Genomic DNA, 23383 nt, shown 5'->3' on the forward strand with positions numbered 1-23383 from the left:
GCCGCACTCGGGCAGGATGCCGCCAGTGAGGCCAGGCAGCCACCACGCTGGCTCCACGAGGCTGGGGACAGGACCTAGACCTGGCACCCCACCTCGTCACACCATCTGGAGGGATGTGCTCAGCAAAGCACAGACGCAGGCAGCACTGCCTCAGCAAAGGAAGGAAACATTTCCAGGAGACAGAAATGGTTAAGCAGTGTGCATCACAGCCAAATAATATTTATGTCTATAACATGATAAATCTGGGTTATTATTTTTTACTGCTTACACAGCAGGGCACACAGCAGCTCTTCCAACAAGTCCTTTGCATATACACAAGAAAAAGCCGATTAAGGTTAGCTCAGAGAAAAGCAGAAGTAAAAAAAAGGTAAATTCAAATGTACATTAAGGTGCAGCATATGATGGAGAGCCATGTCCTCATCTGCTTTGCAGAAACCCAGCCTGGCTGCCCAGGACGTTGTGAGGCTAGGCAGTGCAGGCAGCAGGGATAAGCCCTCGTCCCAGGGGATGCATCCTGCATGGCGGGCTGGAGACCTCACACCAAACCCACACTGGCAGGGCTCCCAGAGGGAACACTGCCATCTTCACTGCCTTCGGAGAATCAGCCAGAGCCTGGACCAGCCTGAAGCAGGACCCTTCACACCATGCTTAAGTAATGAAAAACTGTAATGAGTCCTCGGAAACCACTGTGGTGCCAATGGCACAGGATGGGATAACGACCTCACTGGCACCCCACCTGTAGCAGGACATCTGGCTTGTAAGGAGTAACTGTGAAGAAGAGAATATAAAAAAGCAGGATAAGTAATATTATCATAAGTAATGTTTTTGTTGGTTTGGACTTGTCAGTGCCTGGAAACCACACCCAGGATGGAGACACCATTTAAAATGCTATACAAACAGTTGCATTCAAGTCATTAGGATGTTAATGGCTCGACAAGCAAAAAAAAACAGTTGATGAAACACAGAAGGTCTCAGACCTCCTCCTCCTTGGGCTGCTCTGATTTTCCAATCTGTCAAAATCATGAGGAATAAATAGCATTGCATCCAGGAGGAAGGTTGCTTTTCTTAGGGCTGTGTCCTGTAATTAAGCTGCTTGGCAGATGTTCAAAGGCTTTAGGAAAGCCTCTCTGTTCCCAGCCTGGCTTCTACAAAACTTGCCAGGAAGTGTTATTTTTGAGAATTCCACATATAAATAACAGTTTGTAGACATCAATCAAAAAAAATCATTATATAAAGGTATGTAAATTTACATAACCACACCAAGTGTCTCAACCTCCTTTCCTTAAAGACCTGGCAGAAAATACAGTTGTCAGTTTCTAAATACTAAATATTTTGCACTCAGAAATACCTGGCAAAGTTTGTAAACCCAAATCCAAATGAAACCCAAAGCACACACATTCCCAAATACTTCTCTACTCCTTGGATATAAGTGTAATTAAAAAAACCCACACACTTCAGATATGGTAAATGAAGTATTTCCAAGGTTTTTCACTGCATTATCACGAAGAGCCTGTCTGTTACCCTTTGCACAGAGTTGGGAAAGCCAGTTCCACCTGTGGTAGAAATGGTGCTTGGACTCAGAGGTGGCATCTTTGGAGCTTCTGTGAGACTCCAGCCTGCTGGCAAGGAGACATGTGGCACTGTACCTGACTGTCTCCTGACCACCATCTTCTGCACTTCCTTCTAGCTCCTAATTGACCTCTTGCAGTGGCCCTGCTCCATCAGAAACACCTTCAGGCACGTACCCTCATTTCCTGGGGTTGCAAAATAGGTCCCAAGCCCAGGAGATGACAGGCTGGACCTTACTAATAACGAGTGGTGCAAAGTCTTTCATTCAAGCCCTTCCAATGCACATTCCCCATGATTATGACTGGTTGCCTTTCCTTGCATTCATATGCAAATAGCCTGGAAGGGCAGGAATTAATGACTTGGCCAATGGTTACATCTTACCTGCTGTCATCCTCTTTTCCCATTGCAGTTTGAAATATGTTCTGAGAAGGAGACATCGACCAGGACCTCTATCTTAGTGTGCTGAGATACCCTTCCAGTTGGCAGACGATGGAGGGGACAGACGGACCGGCATCTCCCCATCCCACAAGACTTGCCATCAGGCCGGCACTTGCCATCAGCCTCGGTTCAATTTGCTGATCAGCAAATCAGCATTTGCTAATTTGATGCAGAAAGCTCAATGCTTGCTGCTAAAGATATTAAGAGGGCCCTCTGTGGTCAGTATTTGGGAGAAGGGATTACCTTGTCACAGATCAATCTATCAGGAATTATCCTTCTCTCCACTCCTGGGAATCCTTTGGGGACTCAGCATCATCCTCCAGTCTGCTTCTGCAGGGCTATTCACACCTGACATGCCATGCAGAGTCAGATGCCATTTCTGCTGTCCCTGCCGAGACAGATAAACTCCTTTATCTCAGCCAGAGGAATCGTCCTCCTCCTCCTTGGGCTGCTCTGATTTTCCAATCTGTCAAAATCATGAGGAATAAATAGCATTGCCCATCCCCAGCAGCACACAAACACACACCTTTTAATCCATACACACAATTTGCTTTCCTGAGCTCATACCCAAGCCAAGTTTCAGGTCTATATTCTTACCCACTTTGCACGAAACATGGCTGTACATCTCTGGTTTGAACTCATACTTGTATTCAGTTGGAGGCGCTTGCTCTGGATAACTTCTCAAGGGGACAAATACCCCTCTGCTAGCCTCAGCAAGTGCCAGGGCTTCACTGCAGCTTCCCAATGGATGGTCCAGATGGAGTCACCTAATGGCTGAAAAATAAAGGATTTCACCCTATTAAGAATTAAACCAAGTGCTGTATGAATACACACTAAACAAGGAGAGTTATCCCATTTCCAGTAGGTCTCAGCATGCAGTTTCAAGTAAATAAGCAGCAAGCTTTCAGCTTGAAATTCTCCTTCAGAGTTGTGTGGTTTTAATGAGCTACCGCCAGTGCTGGGTTTTGGTATTTCCCTCTTGCTCTTTCCTGCAGTTGCCTTTTTCTTTTTAATGAAATGCTGTGGACATGGAGTCAGTCCACCTGCCAGGGTGCTGCCAGAAGCTCAGGGTGGGAGTAATGAATTTAGGTCAGCCCAGGAGTGTTGCCTGGAGCTGGCACTGCCAGCCTTGGCATGCCATACCCATAGCATTTGGGTAGAGCAGCAGCAGCAATTGCAGAAGAAATGGCAGCACTTGGTGCCTTTGGCAGCATCAGCAGCAACCACTGCTGTGCCAGGCTGTGTGCCAGTGCTCTGCCTGCCATGATACAGGAAATTAGCTTAAACTAAATATTAGCAGATCTGTTTTCATTTGCATCCAGCCCTCTTGTTGGCCTTCACATATACCATATAGTGGTGACAATATAAACCAGAAAGTGGCCATTCCTCCCACGCTTGGCAGAGGGACCATCAGCAGTTCATCCAGCAGCTGGATGTCGTGGTTGGTGACCGCTGCCCATCTTTCCAGGTGCATCCCTTCCTGGAGAGCCCTGTCCCTATCACAGACATTTGGAGGCTGCGTCATGAGAGTTTTGTACAGGAGATGGTGGACACGGAGCCTTTTTCCAGTGCAGACAGTACACATGCAGGGATCCTCCAAATTCCTGGCCAGAGGATATATGGAGATGGCTAGCTGGGTTGAAGGGTGTCCTCACTGGCACCCCCTTACATAGTCCTTCGTTTGAGCCATGAGGGAGGGTGGAAAGGGTTTACAGCTATATTGGCTCTTGCGCTGGGATGGGGAAGCAGGCACAGCTTCTTGCCCTACTGTGGAGGAACCTGAGAAGCCATCAAGGTGCAGCTGTGGCATGATGAGGAAACACCAAAGTCCACACCAGAAGTTTCCTGTGGTCTGCTGGACCACAGAAAAGAAGAAACAGTTTGTAAATAGCCTTTGAGTTTGATCATTCGGGGGTATCAATCAAGCAAAGATTCAAACCGCTGGGTACACATCATTGTTTTCAAGTTGTTGTGTTAGGCTTGATCCAGAACTGAACCAGAATGGCTTCAGCCAAAGCTTAGTTAGAACTCAACCACTGAGGCACTGGCCTGACTCTCTGCTGCTTTCATCTCTTGCTAATTGCTTAATTAATTCTTCTGTGAGCTGACTTTCCTTTTGCTGTGCTTTCCACCTCCGTTTAGTTTCAAAGCATTTTAAACATACTTCATGTGGGAATAAGCAAATAAGGTATATAACAAGAGAGAAACAAATTTACTTCTTATATTCGTATATGTATTCTATTGGAGATGACTTTCTCCTCCGGCACACATTTGTCACCTTGAACTGCAATGGTGGAAACACAGCCACTTAATTTCTATTTTAAAATATTAATGGGAGATGGCTTTGCACAATAGAATTTTGCCCTACGCAGAAACTTTTCGTGTTATGAAGAGCACTCATGAGTTTCATGGAGTATGCTCTAGCATTTTAAATATGTTGGCTTCTTAGAAATGAGGTTGGTTTTGTCCCCTCTCCTGCTTCACTTTCAGTTAAGGAGCCTGACAAGGAAAAGTATAGTACAGAGAAGTGGAAATGAAGAATAAGTGGTTGTAGTTGACATTTAATTTCTGCACAGCTGGAAGGAGAAATGAGATTGTCTATTGTTCAACTCATTATTTTTCCCAACCATCCAAGAATGTAGCGATTTGTTGTTTCTTTATTAAATATAATGGGGAGATGTTCTGTTAATTTTTCCTTATCAGGTTCTTATTATTTTCAATTCATGGATGGTGGCAGCCTCTGAGCTCTCTTGTTTGCTCTGTTTTCTGGTGTATCATTCAATTAACACAGAGGCAATCTGTTATGTCCAAAAGGTAATATGACAGGGCTTGATAAGCAAACAAGTCACATAAAAGATCTAATAACATTTAATGAATTATCACAGTGCTGTGTTTGGAGATGTTCTTTCAGCAGCCCTGTGGGATTTACACAACACATCAACATGTCACTGCTCGGGATCAAAAACAGCCATATATTTTGAGGCTATGTCAGGGCCAAGTTCTTGGGTATGCCAGTGTAGTTTTATCCACAAGGCCAAGGAAATTCCTTGCATACACCACTGCCATTTACTCCTTGCTTTTTAAAACACAGGCAGTGCATTCCCTCTTACTCCTCACTCCAGGACCCCTTTCATCACCTTTATTGGCATTAAAGATGGAGGAGGTTTGGGGCTGCAAAGTCTCTTCCAGAGAAGTCTCTTCCAGACTTCTCAGTGACACATGAGACTGAGCACCCACCTGTTGCCATCTTGCACCCCTAGCCATGCCGCACTTCAAAAAGCCACAATGCTGAAGGGACCAAAGAGTTTAACAGCAAGAACTGCTTCTTCACTCTGCATCCAGAGAAGCAAAACAAATTATGCTGATGCCAACATCCTCACCAAGCAAGAGATAAAGGCTGTGAAAGGCATTTGCCTGGCACGTTAAACCTTGGAGCTCTGCTATGGTTGCTGTGAGCGTATCTATGTTTAAGGCAGGAAAGTGTCTTTCAAGTATCTACCTTGGGAGACATCAGGGTGCAGATGGAGTCCATGAAAGAAATGAAAAAGTATGAGAAGCTTTCCTGGAGGCCAGAGAAGATTTGGTTGATGGCATATGGGAAAGGAATAATAATTAAGCTTTCTTTCTGTACTTCCAATGTTATTTCTGTTTCTTCTCACAGCAGAAAGTCCCTTTTCCTTTGCCTAGAGAGGTTCATGGTGGGAATTAGTGAGCAATTTATACTGTGGGTTTAGGGTAACATAATGAATGACAGCTTAGGGCCAGACACTGGAAGGTCGTGGGCACAAAAAGTATCATTGTGTTTATTTACACTCAGTTTGTTTCCTGATCTTTAGCAGTTACTGGATTTCCAATGGAAATGATGGTTAGTGTTATAGCCAAGCTCAGAATAAAATAAGAACAACCTGGGAAAATAAAAATTGATGCAAAGCTGAAAGTAAAACACTAAAAATCATTGAGAAATCTTGTACTGAATTCAGTGCAATTTGATCAATATCTACAGGGAAAAGCAGACAAATATACTCTTAGAATAATGTTCCCTGAGAAAACACTTAGAGGATTTGGAGAAGCCAAATTTGCAGAGAAATAAAGAGATTACTCTGAGTTAGTACAAAGCACATTCATGTAGTAATGCACTGCTTCTACATGAAATCTTGGTGTATTTAACATTAAGATTAGGGTCAGCAGAAAAATAGACTGGAGTACGGGTCAGCGTTCTTAATAAGATAAGGCTTTATCTGCAATCCCCAGGAAAAGAGATGGTGTTGGTCTGAGCTGGTGAATATGGTAATATCCGTAAGAAAACTATTTTAGGAGGTACTTGAAAGGTGGCACACACATCTTCAGAGGATCTACAGATTCCTTTGACTGCAATGAAATATTTAGGCAGTCTGGAAAGCCATTTTCCAGATATTTGTTCATGAAAATAAACATAACCTTCTTTCTAATCAGGCTAGTAAGCCAAGTCTACTGCCCAGTATGCCAGTGTGCAAGTCCCGCTGAGAATTTCAAGGCGCAAAACAGACAGCAAGGAAAGAAACCTGGCAATGCATGTCAAAGATAAGAAGGGCTTCTTTAAATACATCAGCAGTGAAAGGAAGACTGGGGATCCAGTGGTCCCACTGCTGAACAAGGAAGGGGCCCTGGTAACACAGGATGCAGAGAAGGCGGAGTTACTGAATGCCTTCTTTGCCTCGGTCTTCAATGCTAAGGCTGGCCCTCGGGCATCTCAGCCCCCAGAGAAGAGAGAACAAATTGGGACAAAGGAAAACTTACCATCAGTTGAGAAGGATCGGGTCAGAGATCACTGTGCTGGTTTTGGCTGAGAAGGGGTTAATTCTCCTCACTGTGGGGGTCGGCTACCTTTCCAGTTTCCCGCGCTCTGCCGCGTGGCGGGGGTGGGGGCTGGGAGGGGCAGGGCCATGGTGGGGACGGCTGACCCCGACTGGCCAATGGCAGGTTCATTCCATACCATGTGACACCATGACCTGTATATTAAGGGGGGGCAGTGGCAGCGCGGAAGCGGCGCAGCGTCGGGTCGGCGGGCGGCGAGCGGCTGCGGCGCGTGCGGTTTGTTTCGGCGGTTCGTTCCCCCTCTCTCCTCCTTCCCCCTCTCTCCTCCTTCCCCCTCTCTCCTCCTTCCCCCTCTCTCCTCCTTCCCCCTCTCTCCTCCTTCCCCCTCTCTCCTCCTTCCCCCTCTCTCCTCCTTCCCCCTCTCTCCTCCTTCCCCCTCTCTCCTCCTTCCCCCTCTCTCCTCCTTCCCCCTCTCTCCTCCTTCCCCCTCTCTCCTCCTTCCCCCTCTCTCCTCCTTCCCCCTCTCTCCTCCTTCCCCCTCTCTCCTCCTTCCCCCTCTCTCCTCCTTCCCCCTCTCTCCTCCTTCCCCCTCTCTCCTCCTTCCCCCTCTCTCCTCCTTCCCCCTCTCTCCTCCTTCCCCCTCTCTCCTCCTTCCCCCTCTCTCCTCCTTCCCCCTCTCTCCTCCTTCCCCCTCTCTCCTCCTTCCCCCTCTCTCCTCCTTCCCCCTCTCTCCTCCTTCCCCCTCTCTCCTCCTTCCCCCTCTCTCCTCCTTCCCCCTCTCTCCTCCTTCCCCCTCTCTCCTCCTTCCCCCTCTCTCCTCCTTCCCCCTCTCTCCTCCTTCCCCCTCTCTCCTCCTTCCCCCTCTCTCCTCCTTCCCCCTCTCTCCTCCTTCCCCCTCTCTCCTCCTTCCCCCTCTCTCCTCCTTCCCCCTCTCTCCTCCTTCCCCCTCTCTCCTCCTTCCCCCTCTCTCCTCCTTCCCCCTCTCTCCTCCTTCCCCCTCTCTCCTCCTTCCCCCTCTCTCCTCCTTCCCCCTCTCTCCTCCTTCCCCCTCTCTCCTCCTTCCCCCTCTCTCCTCCTTCCCCCTCTCTCCTCCTTCCCCCTCTCTCCTCCTTCCCCCTCTCTCCTCCTTCCCCCTCTCTCCTCCTTCCCCCTCTCTCCTCCTTCCCCCTCTCTCCTCCTTCCCCCTCTCTCCTCCTTCCCCCTCTCTCCTCCTTCCCCCTCTCTCCTCCTTCCCCCTCTCTCCTCCTTCCCCCTCTCTCCTCCTTCCCCCTCTCTCCTCCTTCCCCCTCTCTCCTCCTTCCCCCTCTCTCCTCCTTCCCCCTCTCTCCTCCTTCCCCCTCTCTCCTCCTTCCCCCTCTCTCCTCCTTCCCCCTCTCTCCTCCTTCCCCCTCTCTCCTCCGGGGCTTTGCGCCTCTCATTGTTCTCCTTTACATTGCATTTCTACTGTTGTTTCTTTTAATTTTCATTATTAAACTGTTCTTATCCCAACCCACGAGCGTTACCCTTCTGATTCTCTCCCCCATCTACCGGTGGGGGAGTGAGCGAGCGACTGTGTGGGGCTGAGCTGCCGGCTAAACCACGACAGTCATTTTGGCACCCAACGTCGGGCTCAAGGGTTGGAGATAACAACAGCTGCTGGTCACAGCACCATGTTGTCCTTTTTGTAGTTGGTGTTAAAAATCAGTGTTGGTTTGTTGAGTCTGCTGTGTTCTGTTGTGATTAGTAATGTTTTGCCTACAAGATTTGTTATACAAACACTCGTTTTCAGCTTTATCTGGTATTTGGGGTTTTTTCTGAAACCGTTACTGTACTTCGGATACCACCTTGTTGAGGCAATTAGCAATTATACCTCCTCCTCTGAGAGATTTTATATGGAGGAAATACAGAATAGTACCTTTGCAACTTTGTTCTATGATGTCTGTGCCTTTGTTACAACAACGTTTTTGTATCTTGAACATCCTTGGGTGGTTAAGGTGCACTTATTGTTAGTTTTTGGGCATGTTGTTTTGGTTTTGACTAAGCAACTTCAGAATATCACCCAGAAATCTGCCCCGAGGCTTGATAGTTATGAGTGGCACGGCATGTGGGATAGCATGGGCAAATACCTAGGGCAGTGGGCACCCCCAGTGTTTTGGAGTTTCACCCCCAAACAAGTGCAGTGAAAGAACTAAACCCCTGACAGTCCTTGACTTAGTCCTTATTGTAAGCATCCTTGTTCTCTTGTGGTTTCCTCCCTTGCAAAGATAGTTTCAGGGTTTTGAAGAATGCAACTTGGTGCCAGACAGGATTAAAAAGATAGTGAATAAGCTCGTAAATTCATTGATAACAGAGACTCAGGACATCAGTGCCGAGATAAGCACTCGAGGAACTAGTTTAAATCAACCCCTTGTGACAGTCCAAGGCTAAAGGACTGAGGAGCTCATTCAATGACTATATATGGGCAAAGGAAACCCAAAGTTCAGCCAGCGGACAGGTGAGGAAGACCATCAGAGACCACTGGAGGACTCCAAAAGACCACTAAAAGGACAACTATGCATGCGGCTTGAGCTTTTACATATGTTAATGAATCCTCGTGAATCTTATTAATATGTATGACTTTATAGTATATAATCTTTAGAAGTTTACTGAATCACTGGAGCACTTATGGTGGATCAATCCCCAGCGCTGTAATAAAGGATGCCTGCTTAATAGTGACTTTGTTGCTATTGAGTTTTATTTCGGGAACTTTCTGGATACTCCGCTTCCTCTTACGGGGAGGTCCGGACTTTGAAAGATAGTATCCGCGAATTTTTGTATCAGTTTTGGCACCCCAGATGGGACCATCTCTGTCCGGCTGCAGGACCCCCTGAGTCGGAGACTCCCTTGGCCGGCCCCGGAGAATTCTCTGGAGGGACTCCCCGATTCGGCGGATCCGTGCAGGGGCAGACAAGGACCTCTGGTAAGAATAAGGCATTCTTCTTGGTTTTGGGGACCGGTCATTTGAAGCTACCCGTCAGTCGCAGTTCGTGAGAACCCTGCAGGGTAGCATACAATTGCATGTACGATTTGTATTAATCACTTGGTTACTACGTTGCATGGTTGTATTGATCAATTGATTGGTATGGTCATTTGTTTGTGCATTTGTATTTGATTTTGGTTTACATATGCGTATGTGATATACGCTATATGTTTGGTATACGCGTATTTGCAAGTTTCTGACCAGCTTATGCTGGCATTTGTTATCAGTGGGAGGTAGTAGTGGTTATTGTGTCTGTGCTGTAATTGTTAATTGTGTGTGGTGTTTATACCCTAGCCTTTGTCTTTGTCTTTGGGTAGTATAAGTTTAAGAATGGGGAACCAACAGGGTGGAGTTCTGAAAAAGAGCCCTTTGGGCTGCATTTTGGCCCACTGGAAAGATATCGGGGGAACACCTGGAGGTAGTGTGGATCGGAAAACCTTGATAAAATATTGTAATCAGTGGTGGCCTTTATATAAGCTAGATGAAGGAGAAAAATGGCCTTTTGATGGAACTTTAAAGTATAATACTTTGTTACAACTCATTTTATTTCTACGCCGTGAAGGAAAATGGGATGAAGTGGGTTATGCCGATATGTTTTTCACCCTGTGAAATCACCCTGAATGGCAGAAAGAATGTGGAATCAATCTAACACCCGAGGACCCTATGGTTCTGGCGATAGAAAAAGAGAAAAATAAGCAAAAGACAAAATTAAAGAGGTGTTGTTCGGCGTGTAGCATTGGACAGAGATGTTTAAAAGTTGGCTCACAGAATGAAAGGCTGGAGGATTATTTGCCTCCGCCAGAGAAAGAAGGTGATAGGGAAGGAGATGCTGGTGCAGTCGGGGTTAAAGGATCGGAGGCAGGAGTCAGGGAAGAAACTGATATCGGATTTTCTCCCATCACTGCCAGAACTCGGAGTAAAATGGGACCTATTATACAGGCCCCTCTAAGGCAGGCGATGGGAGTGGGAGGACCTGTTAGAATCAAAGTGCCTTTTACTTTAGCAGACTTGGACGGCTGGCGAATTACTGCAGGGAATTATTGGGACGATCCTGAAAAGGTTGCTAAAGGATTTGAATTGATTGTGAAAACTCAGGACCCTGATTGGGAGGATGTGGATGCAATGTTGGATGTGGTGTTTAGTGAGTCGGAGAAGCAGATGGTTGTGAGAGCAGCCAGAGCCCAGGTACAGGCTCTGGTTTTGGCTGGAACCCTGCCAGGAATGGTGGATAATCATGTTCCAGTTACCAATCCTGGCTGGGACCCCAACCAAACAGGAGCCAGGGAATTATTAGTGAGGTACAGGGAATGGATTGCTTATGGAATAAGAAATGCTGTCCCAAAACCAGTAAATTCATCTAAATTGTATGAAATAAAACAAGATAAAAAGGAATCTCCTACTGATTTTTTGAATAGGTTAAAAGAAGGAATGCAGAAATATACTCCTTTAGACCCTACCTCCCAGGAGGGAAAGGGTCAGTTGATATTCCTGTTTTTGGGACAGTCGGCGGATGATATCAGGAGAAAGTTACAGAAAGTGCAAGGAACAGATGCAAGAGATTTAGAAAAATTGCTGGAGACTGCTTGGCAAGTGTATCAGAACAGAGACAGTCAGAAGGAGAGAATGATGGGCAGAACAATTGCTAATGCTACAGTGGCTGCCTTGCGCACCACAGGGGGTCAGATAAACAACACTAATGAGGGGAGAGGAGTTGTAAGAAGTGGTGTAAGTGCCCCACCCAGAAGAAATCAACCCCTCTTGAGAGATCAATGCTCTTATTGTAAGCAAATGGGGCATTGGAAGAAGGATTGCCCAAGATTGAGCAAACCGGTGACAGTTGCCAGCACGGAAGAAAGTTGATGGAGACCAGGGGAATCTTCCCTAGCGGAACCCTTGGTAAAAATACAGCTAGGGAAAGAAGAAAAACCTGTAGAATTTCTAGTAGATACAGGTGCCACATTTTCAGTATTAAATCAGGAGTTACTGCCCATAAGTAAACAAAATGTTAATATTGTGGGAGCAACCGGACAGGTCGAGAAAGCTTTCTTTTTGAAACCCTTGAAATTCAAAATTGGGAAAAGTGTAGGGATTCACAAATTTCTCTACCTGCCTGAAGCTCCTAGACCACTTTTGGGAAGAGACTTATTAGAACAATTGAATGCTGAAATAAAATTTAATGAAGGGGAAATTGAATTTAAAATACCAGAAGAAAACCACATTGAAATTTTAAGTTTGACCCTCACTGAACCACAGGTTAGGGGACAGGAAATTATACAGGAAATAAAAGACCAGGTATATCCAGGAGTATGGGCATCAGGAATCCCTGGAAAGGCCAAAAATGCAGAATTGGTTGTTGTTAAACTCAAAGTGGGGGCACAGCCTGTCAAAGTAAGGCAATATCCCCTGAAATTAGAGGACAGGCGAGGAGTGAAAAGTATTATAGAGGAATTCATAAGATTTGGATTATTGATTGAATGCTCTTCAGAATATAACACTCCTATTTTGCCTATCAAAAAGCCTGATGGCAAAACATATCGATTGGTACAAGACCTGCAGGCAATAAATAAGATAGTTGAAGATCTATATCCGGTAGTGGCAAACCCATACACCTTACTAACTAATTTAAAAGAAACTTATGAATGGTTCACAGTACTAGATCTGAAAGATGCATTCTTTTGCCTCACCTTGGCCCCTGAAAGCCGCAATTTATTTGCCTTTGAATGGGAAAACCCTGACTCGGGACGAAAAACCCAACTAACCTGGACAGTGTTACCTCAAGGATTTAAAAACAGCCCCACGATCTTTGGAAATCAATTAGCTAAAGAATTAGAGGCCTGGGAAAGACCTCCAGGAAATGGTACTCTTTTACAGTATGTAGATGATATTTTGATAGCCACAGAAAAGGATGAAGAATGTAAAGAATGGACTGTGAGTTTGCTAAACTTTCTTGGACTAAGTGGTTACCGAGTCTCATTACAGAAAGCCCAGATCTTGAAGAAAGAAGTAATATACTTGGGGTTCGTGATTTCTAAGGGACAGAGACAGCTCGGGAATGACCGGAAAGAAGCCATTTGCAGGACTCCAGAACCAACCACGGTAAAAGAACTTCGAACCTTTCTGGGAATGACAGGTTGGTGCCGATTATGGATCTATAATTATGGACTTCTGGTTAAACCTTTGTATGAACTGTTGAAAAATAGCTTGACACAATTAATATGGACAGATGAAGCCAGGCGGGCATTCAAAGAACTGAAATTGGAACTAATGAGGGCTCCAGCTTTGGGCCTGCCCGATGTAACTAAGCCCTTTTGGCTGTTCTGTATGAAAGACAAGGAGTAGCTTTGGGAATTTTGGCCCAGAAATTCGGTCCTTATAAACGAGCTGTTGCATACTTCTCCAAACAATTGGATGAAGTAAGCAAAGGATGGCCAGGATGCCTTCGGGCAGTAGCTGCCGTGGTCTTGATTATCCAAGAAGCCCGAAAATTCACATTGGGACAGAAGATGATTGTGCACACTTCCCACACTGTAACCTCCGTTTTAGAACAAAAAGGGGGACACTGGCTTTCGCCATCAAGATTCTTGAAATATCAATCAGTTTTGATGGAACAGGATGATATAGAAATTGTCACATCCACTATTATCAATCCTGCTTCCTTTTTAACTGATAAACAGGAAATGGAGACTGTCGTGCATGACTGCATAGAAACCATTGAGACTGTGTATGCGAGTAGGCCCGACTTGAAGGAGGAGCCGCTGGAGGAGGCTGACCACACTTGGTATATTGATGGGAGCAGTTTTGTAAGGAATGGAGTTCGAATGGCAGGATATGCGGTGACCACCACAGACCAAGTAGTGGAAGCAAAGTCACTCCCTAAGGGCACATCTGCACAACGGGCCGAAATAATCGCTTTAGTAAGAGCATTAGAGCTTGCTGAAGGTTTGCGAGTAAATATCTGGACAGACTCAAAATATGCCTTTGGTGTAGTTCATGCCCATGGGGCAATTTGGAAAGAGCAAGGACTTTTAACCGCTCAAGGGAAAGACATAAAACATGCTGATATAATCTTGCGACTTCTAGACGCTGTACAACTTCCGTCGGCAGTAGCAATTATGCACTGCAAAGGACATCAGAAAGGTAACACTGACAGGGAAGTGGGAAATAAATTAGCTGATCATGAGGCAAGGCAAGCTGCGGAACAAGGTGAGGTATTAGGCATAATTCCTGAAAAATCTTTGCCACTACCTGAGATAGTTGAATATGATAAAAAGGATCAGAAGTTAATTACTGATTTAAAGGCTGAAATTGGCCTGACAGGATGGGCAATGTTAAAAGATAACAAAATAGTAGTTCCCTTCAGAATATTATGGAAATTAATAAAAACAGAACATGATAAAACTCATTGGGGAACTGAAGCTTTGTACAATTCCCTCACCAAGCAGATGATAGCTAGAAATTTGTTTCAAACTATAAAAACTATAGTTGATAGATGCGAAATATGCTTAAAGAATAACCCAAAGGTAGAGAATCGGGTGAAATTTGGAAGTATTGGTAAAGGGAATGTTCCAGGCCAGAACTGGCAGATAGACTTCACGGAACTCCCTAGAAAAGGGGGGTACAGATATCTATTAGTATTAACTGATACCTTTTCCGGATGGCCTGAAGCTTTCCCCTGCAGAACAAATAAAGCCCGAGAAGTAACAAAAGTCTTATTGAGAGAAATTATTCCCAGATTTGGCGTGCCAGAAGTGATCTCCTCTGATAGGGGACCACACTTTGTGGCACAAGTAGTTCAACAAGTTAGTAAATTTTTAGAAATTAATTGGAAATTACACACAACTTATCGCCCGCAAGCAAGTGGGCAAGTAGAAAAGATGAATCATTTAATAAAGACACAATTGAGCAAAATCTGCCAGGAGACGAATTTAAGGTGGGATCAAGCCCTCCCTATTGCGTTACTAAGGCTCCGAGTCAAGCCAAGAACTAAGGAAAAACTGAGTCCTTTTGAAATTCTATATGGGAGACCCTTTCAGACTAGATATCAAGGACAAGATCCCACCCAGGTAGGAGAGATTAATCTACAACAATATCTGATTGCATTGGGAAAACAATTACAAGAAGTAAATGGATTAGTGATGTCTACTAGAGCATGGGGGTTAGATTCCCCAGTGCATTTGTTAAACCCAATCTCCAGGTTTGATGTTAAAAATTTTCAGGTGATCCTCTCAAAGAGAAGTGGAGCGGCCCTTTTCAAGTTCTGCTTATGACTTACACTGCGGTCAAGCTTGAGAAGCACGCTGCTTGGATCCACTATTCCAGAATTAAAAAGGCACCTGAAGGACCATGGAAGTCCCAACCCGTAGGACCCACGTCTATAAGGCTGACCCGAAACTAACATTAATATTGCTATGTTGTTGTCTTGAATTAATAAGTACATTTACTCCCAGTTGGCCCCTGAAGAAAAGAAGCGAATCTGTTGGTAGTCTCTGGTGGATTTGGGGAAATAACACCAATACGTTAGTTCAGTTTGCTGAAAACTGCTCTTTGTGGGAACCCTATACTAGGAGTGATAAATTGACGGGATGGCATGGAATGACCTTTGTATTATGTTCAAATTTGACAAATGTCACTGTGATAACGAATGTTGCCTTAAAATGTTGTGCAATCAAAGGGATAGGGCCTCCACTGCAGATGAAGAAGTGCTTTCTTCAAAATAACACCCCCATAAAGGAGACACATACTTGGAAAACTGGTAACTGGGATACACTAATGTGTACAAATGGAAGCATTAATAGAACTGCTGGGGTGGCAGTCTCCTTAACATTGTTGAATCCACGACCTGCAGTGAATCAGGACCAATTAATTAGATTACCATCCACTTGTAAGAATGTGGCAAAGATAAGGCAAAAGCATATGTTGTTCTTTAACATATCTTTTCCAGCCACCCCTCCCTGCAAAGTAAAACGAGCTTGGTATGATACTTTACTCGGAGGTGCAGGAACTGGGTTAGGACTACTAAATTCAGTAGAAACTTTAAGGAGTAAAGTTGGAACCGCAGGATTTGATGTAGCTCAAGCAATCAAGATTCAGGCTGAATGGATGCCAACCACCTTTAATCCTCAGATACAGAATTTAGAATATGATAAAGAGTCCTTATATCTCTTTAAGAGTATAATTACCCAGATACAATCACTTAAAAATTTGACAAAATTTGTGGACTGGACTGTCTGTACTCTACAAGTCATGTGGCAATTACAACAAAAGAATAAGGTGCAGTCCTACTTGATGAGTAACAATGAGTTTATGTGGAGAAAATTATTTGGACAATGGGTTTTACCTAAACACTGGATAAAAGCCTATTCACAATTTGTGCAGTGTTATGATAGATGGTGTGCAGGGAAATTAGTATACTATAATATAACTGACCCCGAAGTAATGTGTAAATATTTAATTCTGCCAACCCTCTTTTTGAGTCAAGGGAACCCAGAATATTGGTTACCAGAATTCCAAGGGAAGTATATTGGGAACAATAACAAAACATACGATTTAGATCTTTGTGAAACCACCTCTGATGGAATCTTGTGTGGACAACAATCTCGAGTATATGAACTCTGCTTATTAGAACACTCTGTTAACAATTGTAAATGGACGATCTTGTCTCCTAATGTGTTCGAAATGTTTGTAGAAGTTAATGCCAGATATGTGTGTTTAGTAACTAACAATCGATCAGTAGTTGAACAATACAATGTAACTACCCCATTCATAGGATGTCTCAAGAACATAACCCATTTAACTTGGCATGGACAAACCTATTCATTTTTGCATATACAGAAGAACAAGTAGCAATGTTCTGGCATTATGAGAGCTTAAATTTAAGTCATGCAAGTTTATCTCTGAAGAAATTAAATGAAATCTTGAATCAATCACAGAAACTTCAAGAACATTTAGGAAAACGAAACAAAACATTAGCTGAATCTATTATTAAAACAATAACTGGAGACAAGCTTGTCGGACTGTCGAGTCAAATTGAATCTGATACTGCCCATCATTGGTGGGATATCTTTTCAGGGTACTCACCCTCTGCAGAGAAAACTTTGAATATTTTAGTTCACCGCTTTTGATATTGTTAGCATTTGTTATTATACTAAGTGTCGTCAGTTACTGTTTGTGGTATAAGCTAAAGAAATTGGCAATAAGAGTTTGGGCTTTACCTAAGATAATGAAATATGAAAATTTAGAACCTTTGTAAAGGAATTTACAAAGCTTAAAGAAAAGGGGGGAATGAAAGAACTAAACCCCTGACAGTCCTTGACTTAGTCCTTATTGTAAGCATCCTTGTTCTCTTGTGGTTTCCTCCCTTGCAAAGATAGTTTCAGGGTTTTGAAGAATGCAACTTGGTGCCAGACAGGATTAAAAAGATAGTGAATAAGCTCGTAAATTCATTGATAACAGAGACTCAGGACATCAGTGCCGAGATAAGCACTCGAGGAACTAGTTTAAATCAACCCCTTGTGACAGTCCAAGGCTAAAGGACTGAGGAGCTCATTCAATGACTATATATGGGCAAAGGAAACCCAAAGTTCAGCCAGCGGACAGGTGAGGAAGACCATCAGAGACCACTGGAGGACTCCAAAAGACCACTAAAAGGACAACTATGCATGCAGCTTGAGCTTTTACATATGTTAATGAATCCTCGTGAATCTTATTAATATGTATGACTTTATAGTATATAATCTTTAGAAGTTTACTGAATCACTGGAGCACTTATGGTGGATCAATCCCCAGTGCTGCCCAGCGCTGTAATAAAGGATGCCTGCTTAATAGTGACTTTGTTGCTATTGAGTTTTATTTCGGGAACTTTCTGGATACTCCGCTTCCTCTTACGGGGAGGTCCGGACTTTGAAAGATAGTATCCGTGAATTTTTGTATCAGCAGAATCCTAAAAAACTAGTAGAATATTTGGAGAAAGTATGTTGCTATGCTGGGAACTCCAGGGAGACACAGATAACTGCAACATGCTGGGGTCTGGCCCATGCATACCGAGCCCTGCTCAACAGTATTCAGTGCCCCCAGGGGGAAGAGAATGTCTCTGGATTGAAATGCAAAGTGACTGGCACTGTAGACAATCCAGCCCTGACAACAGGCACTGCAGCCACTCAAACCCCCACAACAAGTACCGGAGCTAGCTCAGAAAATAAACCCGTACCAGTATCAGTTGCCCCCATACACAAGACGAAATATTGGAAGCGGACATCAACTCGTTTAGAACGGGATGATGAAGAACCAGGGCCATCGCGGGGAGAGGAGGGAGAAGTAATAAATGAAATAGAGACCACCCGATCCCTGTCCTTAAGCGAGTTGTGAGATATGCAAAAAGATTATAGCCGTCGTTCAGGTGAGCACATTGCCACCTGGCTGCTCCGATGCTGGGATAATGGGGCCAGTAGCCTGGAACTAGAGGGAAAAGAAGCCAAACAATTGGGATCCCTTTCTGGGGAAGGGGGTGTTGACAAAGCAATTGGATAAAAACCACAAGCCCTCAGCCTCTGGAGGCAACTCCTGTCTGGAGTGAAGGAAAGGTATCCCTTTAAAGAAGATGTTACATATCGCCCAGGAAAATGGACAACTATGGAGAAAGGCATCCAGTATCTCAGGGAATTAGCTGTGTTTGAGGTGACTTATGGTGACCTGGACGATCAACGGTCATCCAAAGATCCAGATGAAGCTGAGTGCACACGACCCATGTGGCAGAAGTTCGTACGGAGTGCACCATCTTCGCATGCAAACTCATTGGCAGTGATGTCCTGGAAAGATGACGAGACACCAACGGTGGCAGAGGTGATAGATAGACTCCGGGATTACGACACAAATATCTCTTCCTCGCTTGTCTCTGCTGTGGAGAAACTATCCCAAGAGGTCCAGCAACTCAAAGAAGATCTGTCCTACTCCCCACCTCGACAGAGCAGTGTCTCAGCTGTTAGGAATAAGCATTCTTTGGCTCAAAGAAGGGGATACACACCACGGGCCACCCTATGGTTCTACCTGCGTGACCACGGAGAGGACATGAAGAAGCGGGATGGAAAACCTACCTCAGCCTTAGAGGCACGGGTACGTGAGCTGCAAGGGAGAACAATTACTCAGGGGAGTTTCTCCAGGAGAGCTGCTGCTCCAGTTTCCCGTAAGCAATTCTCCAGACAGAGGAGTAGAAGCGCAGATTTTATTTCTAAGTGTAATAGAGGGACTTCTGATTCACATTTACAGGAAGTGAGTTGTGACTGCCATGATCAGGACTAGAGGGGCCCTGCCTCCAGCCAGGTGGAGAAAAGGGATAACCGGGCTTACTGGACTGTGTGGATCCGATGGCCTGGCACGTCCGACCCGCAGGAGTATAAAGCTTTAGTGGACACCGGCGCACAGTGCACCTTAATGCCATCAAACTATATAGGGGCAGAACCCATCAGCATTGCTGGAGGGACAGGGGGATCCCAAGAGCTAACTGTATTGGAGGCCGAAGTGAGCCTCACTGGGAATGAGTGGCAGAAGCACCCCATTGTGACTGGCCCAGAGGCTCCATGCATCCTTGGCATAGACTACCTCAGGAGAGGGTATTTCAAGGACCCAAAAGGTTTCAAGTGGGCTTTTAGTGTAGCTGCCTTGGAGACGGAGGAAACTGAACAGCTGTCTACCTTGCCCAGTCTCTCAAAGGACCCTCTTGTGGTGGGGTTGCTGAAGGTCGAAGAACAACAGGTGCCAATCGCCACCACAACAGTGCACCGGCGGCAATATCGCACCAACAGAGACTCTCTGATCCCCATCCATAAACTCATTCACCAACTGAGGAGCCAAGGAGTCATCAGTAAGACCCACTCACCCTTTAACAGTCCCATATGGCCAGTCCGGAAGTCTAATGGAGAGTGGAGACTAACAGTAGACTATCGTGGCCTGAATGAAGTCACTCCACCGTTGAGTGCTGCTGTGCCAGACATGCTAGAACTTCAATATGAACTGGAGTCAAAGGCGGCCAAGTGGTATGCCACAATTGATATTGCTAATGCATTCTTCTCAATCCCTCTGGCAGCAGAGTGCAGGCCACAGTTTGCTTTCACATGGAGGGGCGTCCAGTACACCTGGAATCTACTGCCCCAGGGGTGGAAACACAGTCCTACCATTTGCCATGGACTGATTCAGACTGTACTGGAACAGGGAGAAGCTCCAGAACACCTTCAATACATTGATGACATCATTGTGTGGGGCAACACAGCGGAAGAAGTTTTTGAGAAAGGAGAGAAAACAGTCCAAATCCTTCTGAAAGCTGGTTTTGCCATAAAACAAAGTAAGGTGAAGGGACCTGCGTGAGAAATCCTGTTCTTAGGAGTCAAATGGCAAGACGGTCGTCGTCAGATTCCAATGGATGTGATCAACAAAATAGCAGCCATGTCTCCACCAACTAGCAAAAAGCAAACACAAGCTTTCTTGGGCGTTGTGGGTTTTTGGAGAATGCATATTCCAAATTACAGTCTGATCGTAAGCCCTCTCTATCAAGTGACCTGGAAAAAGAATGATTTCAAATGGGGCCCTGAGCAACGACAAGCCTTTGAACAGATTAAATGAGAAATAGTCCATGCAGTAGCTCTTGGGCCAGTCCGGGCAGGACAAGATGTAAAAAATGTGCTCTACACTGCAGCCAGGGAGAATGGCCCTACCTGGAGCCTCTGGCAGAAAGCACCAGGGGAGACCCGGGGTCGACCCCCAGGGTTTTGGAGTCGGGGATACAGAGGGTTCGAAGCCCGCTATACTCCAACTGAAAAAGAGATATTGGCAGCATATGAAGGGGTTCCAGCTGCTTCAGAAGTGGTTGGTACGGAAGCACAGTTGCTCCTGGCACCTCGACTGCCAGTGCTGGGCTGGATGTTAAAAGGAAACATCCCCTCTACACACCATGCAACTGATGCTACATGGAGTAAATGGGTTGCACTGATCACCCAGCAGGCTCGAGTAGGAAACCCCAGTCGCCCAGGAACCTTGGAAGTGATTATGGACTGGCCAGAAGGCAAAGATTTTGGATTATCACCAGAGGAGGAGGTGACACGTGCTGAAGAAGCCCCACTATAACAAACTGCCAGAAGATGAGAAGCAATATGCCCTGTTCACTGATGGGTCCTGCCGCCTTGTGGGAAAGCACCGGAGATGGAAGGCTGCTGTATGGAGTCCTACACGACAAGTAGCAGAAACTGCTGAAGGAGAAGGTGAATCGAGCCAGTTTGCAGAGGTAAAGGCCATCCAGCTGGCCTTAGACATTGCTGAATGGGAAAAGTGGCCAGTGCTCTATCTCTATACTGACTCCTGGATGGTGGCAAATGCCTTGTGGGGCTGGCTGCAGCAGTGGAAGCAAAGCAACTGGCAGTGCAGAGGCAAACCCATCTGGGCTGCCACATTGTGGCAAGATATTGCTGCCTGGGTAGAGAAACTGGTTGTAAAGGTACGGCATGTGGATGCTCACGTCCCCAAGAGTCGGGCCACTGAAGAACATCGAAACAACCAGCAGGTAGATCAGGCTGCCAAGATTGAAGTGGCTGAGGTGGATCTGGACTGGCAGCATAAGGGTGAACTATTTCTAGCTTGGTGGGCCCATGACACCTCAGGCCATCAAGGGAGAGATGCAACATGATCGTGTTCGTGGTGGGCTCGTGATCGAGGGGTGGACTTGACCATGGATATTATTGCACAGGTTATCCACGAATGTGACACATGCGCTGCAATCAAGCAAGCAAAGCGGGTAAAGCCTCTGTGGTATGGGGGACGATGGCTGAAATATAACCATGGGGAGGCCTGGCAAATTGACTATATCACACTCCCACAGATCCGCCAAGGCAAGCGCCATGTGCTTACAATGGTAGAAACAACGACTGGCTGGCTGGAAACATATCCTGTCCCCCACGCCACCGCCCGGAACACTATCCTGGGTCTTGAGAAACAAGTCCTGTGGCGACATGGCACCCCAGAGAGAATTGAGTCAGACAATGGGACTCACTTCCAAAATAGCCTCATAGTCACCTGGGCCAAAGAGCACGGCATTGAGTGGGTGTATCACATCCCCTATCACGCACCAGCCTCTGGGAAAATTGAACGGTACAATGGACTGTTAAAAAGTACACTGAGAGCAATGGGGGGATGGAACATTCAAGCACTGGGATACACATTTAGCAAAAGCCACCTGGTCAGTCAACACGAGGGGATCTGCCAACCGAGCTGGCCCTGCCCAGTCAGAAATCCTACATACTGTGGAAGGGGATAGAGTCCCTGTAGTGCACACAAAAAGTATGCTGGGCAAAACAGTCTGGGTTCTTCCTGCCTCCGGCAAAGGCAAACCCATTCGTGGGATTGCTTTTGCTCAAGGACCTGGGTGCACTTGGTGGGTGATGCGGGAGGATGGAGAAATCCGACGTGTGCCTCAAGGGGATTTGATTTTGGGTGAAAACAGTCAATGAACTGAATGGCACAATGTGAACTGCTATATAATACTGTGTGTCACCTCTGTGTTGTATCAACGATATCAGAGTACGAGCCTCCCAACCCATGGAAGATCAACTATGAAACAAGCCGTGCAGCAGCGATGGAACGATGACTGACTCGGTATGCAGCAACCCAACGCCACACACCATCTCTCCCACCCGGAAAGACTGATACAACAGATGGAGCCCAGAGTCATGGACTGGGTGAACTCAATGGACATTTTAATGGACATTTTACAGGGAAGGTCCATGAACTAAGGGAATGATGTCTGTGTATTATGTTAAAGGATGGGAAGGGGAGGGGTGGTGGTTGGTACGGTTGTATTGCATCATATGGGACCTGGGCATGGTGTAAATGGTATGGAATAAGGGGTGCAGAATGTGCTGGTTTTGGCTGAGAAGGGGTTAATTCTCCTCACTGTGGGGGTCGGCTACCTTTCCAGCTTCCCACGCTCTGCCACGTGGCGGGGGTGGGGGCTGGGAGGGGCAGGGCCATGGTGGGGACGGCTGACCCCGACTGGCCAATGGCAGGTTCATTCCATACCATGTGACACCATGACCAGTATATTGAGGGGGGGCAGTGGCAGCGCGGAGGCGGCGCGGCGTCGGGTCGGCGGGCGGCGAGCGGCTGCGGCGCGTGCGGTTTGTTTCGGCGGTTCGTTCCCCCTCTCCCCTCCTTTCCCCCTCTCTCCTCCTTCCCCCCTCCCCCGGGGCTTTGCGCCTCTCGTTGTTCTCCTTTACATTGCATTTCTACTGTTGTTTCTTTTAATTTTAATTATTAAACTGTTCTTATCCCAACCCACGAGAGTTACCCTTCTGATTCTCTCCCCCATCTACCGGTGGGGGAGTGAGCGAGCGACTGTGTGGGGCTGAGCTGCCGGCTAAACCATGACAATCACCTATGCAAACCGGACCCTCACAAATCCATGGGCCCCGATGGGATGCACCCACGACTGCTGAGGGCGCTGGCGGATGTTCTTGCTGAGTCACTCTCCATCTTTGAAAGGTTGTCAAGGACAGGAGAGGTGCCCGAGGACTGGAGGAAAGCAAATGTCATTCCAGTCTTCAAAAG

The sequence above is a fragment of the Phalacrocorax aristotelis genome, chromosome 3, assembly GCF_949628215.1.
Source record: "Phalacrocorax aristotelis chromosome 3, bGulAri2.1, whole genome shotgun sequence".
Lineage (NCBI taxonomy): Eukaryota > Metazoa > Chordata > Aves > Suliformes > Phalacrocoracidae > Phalacrocorax > Phalacrocorax aristotelis.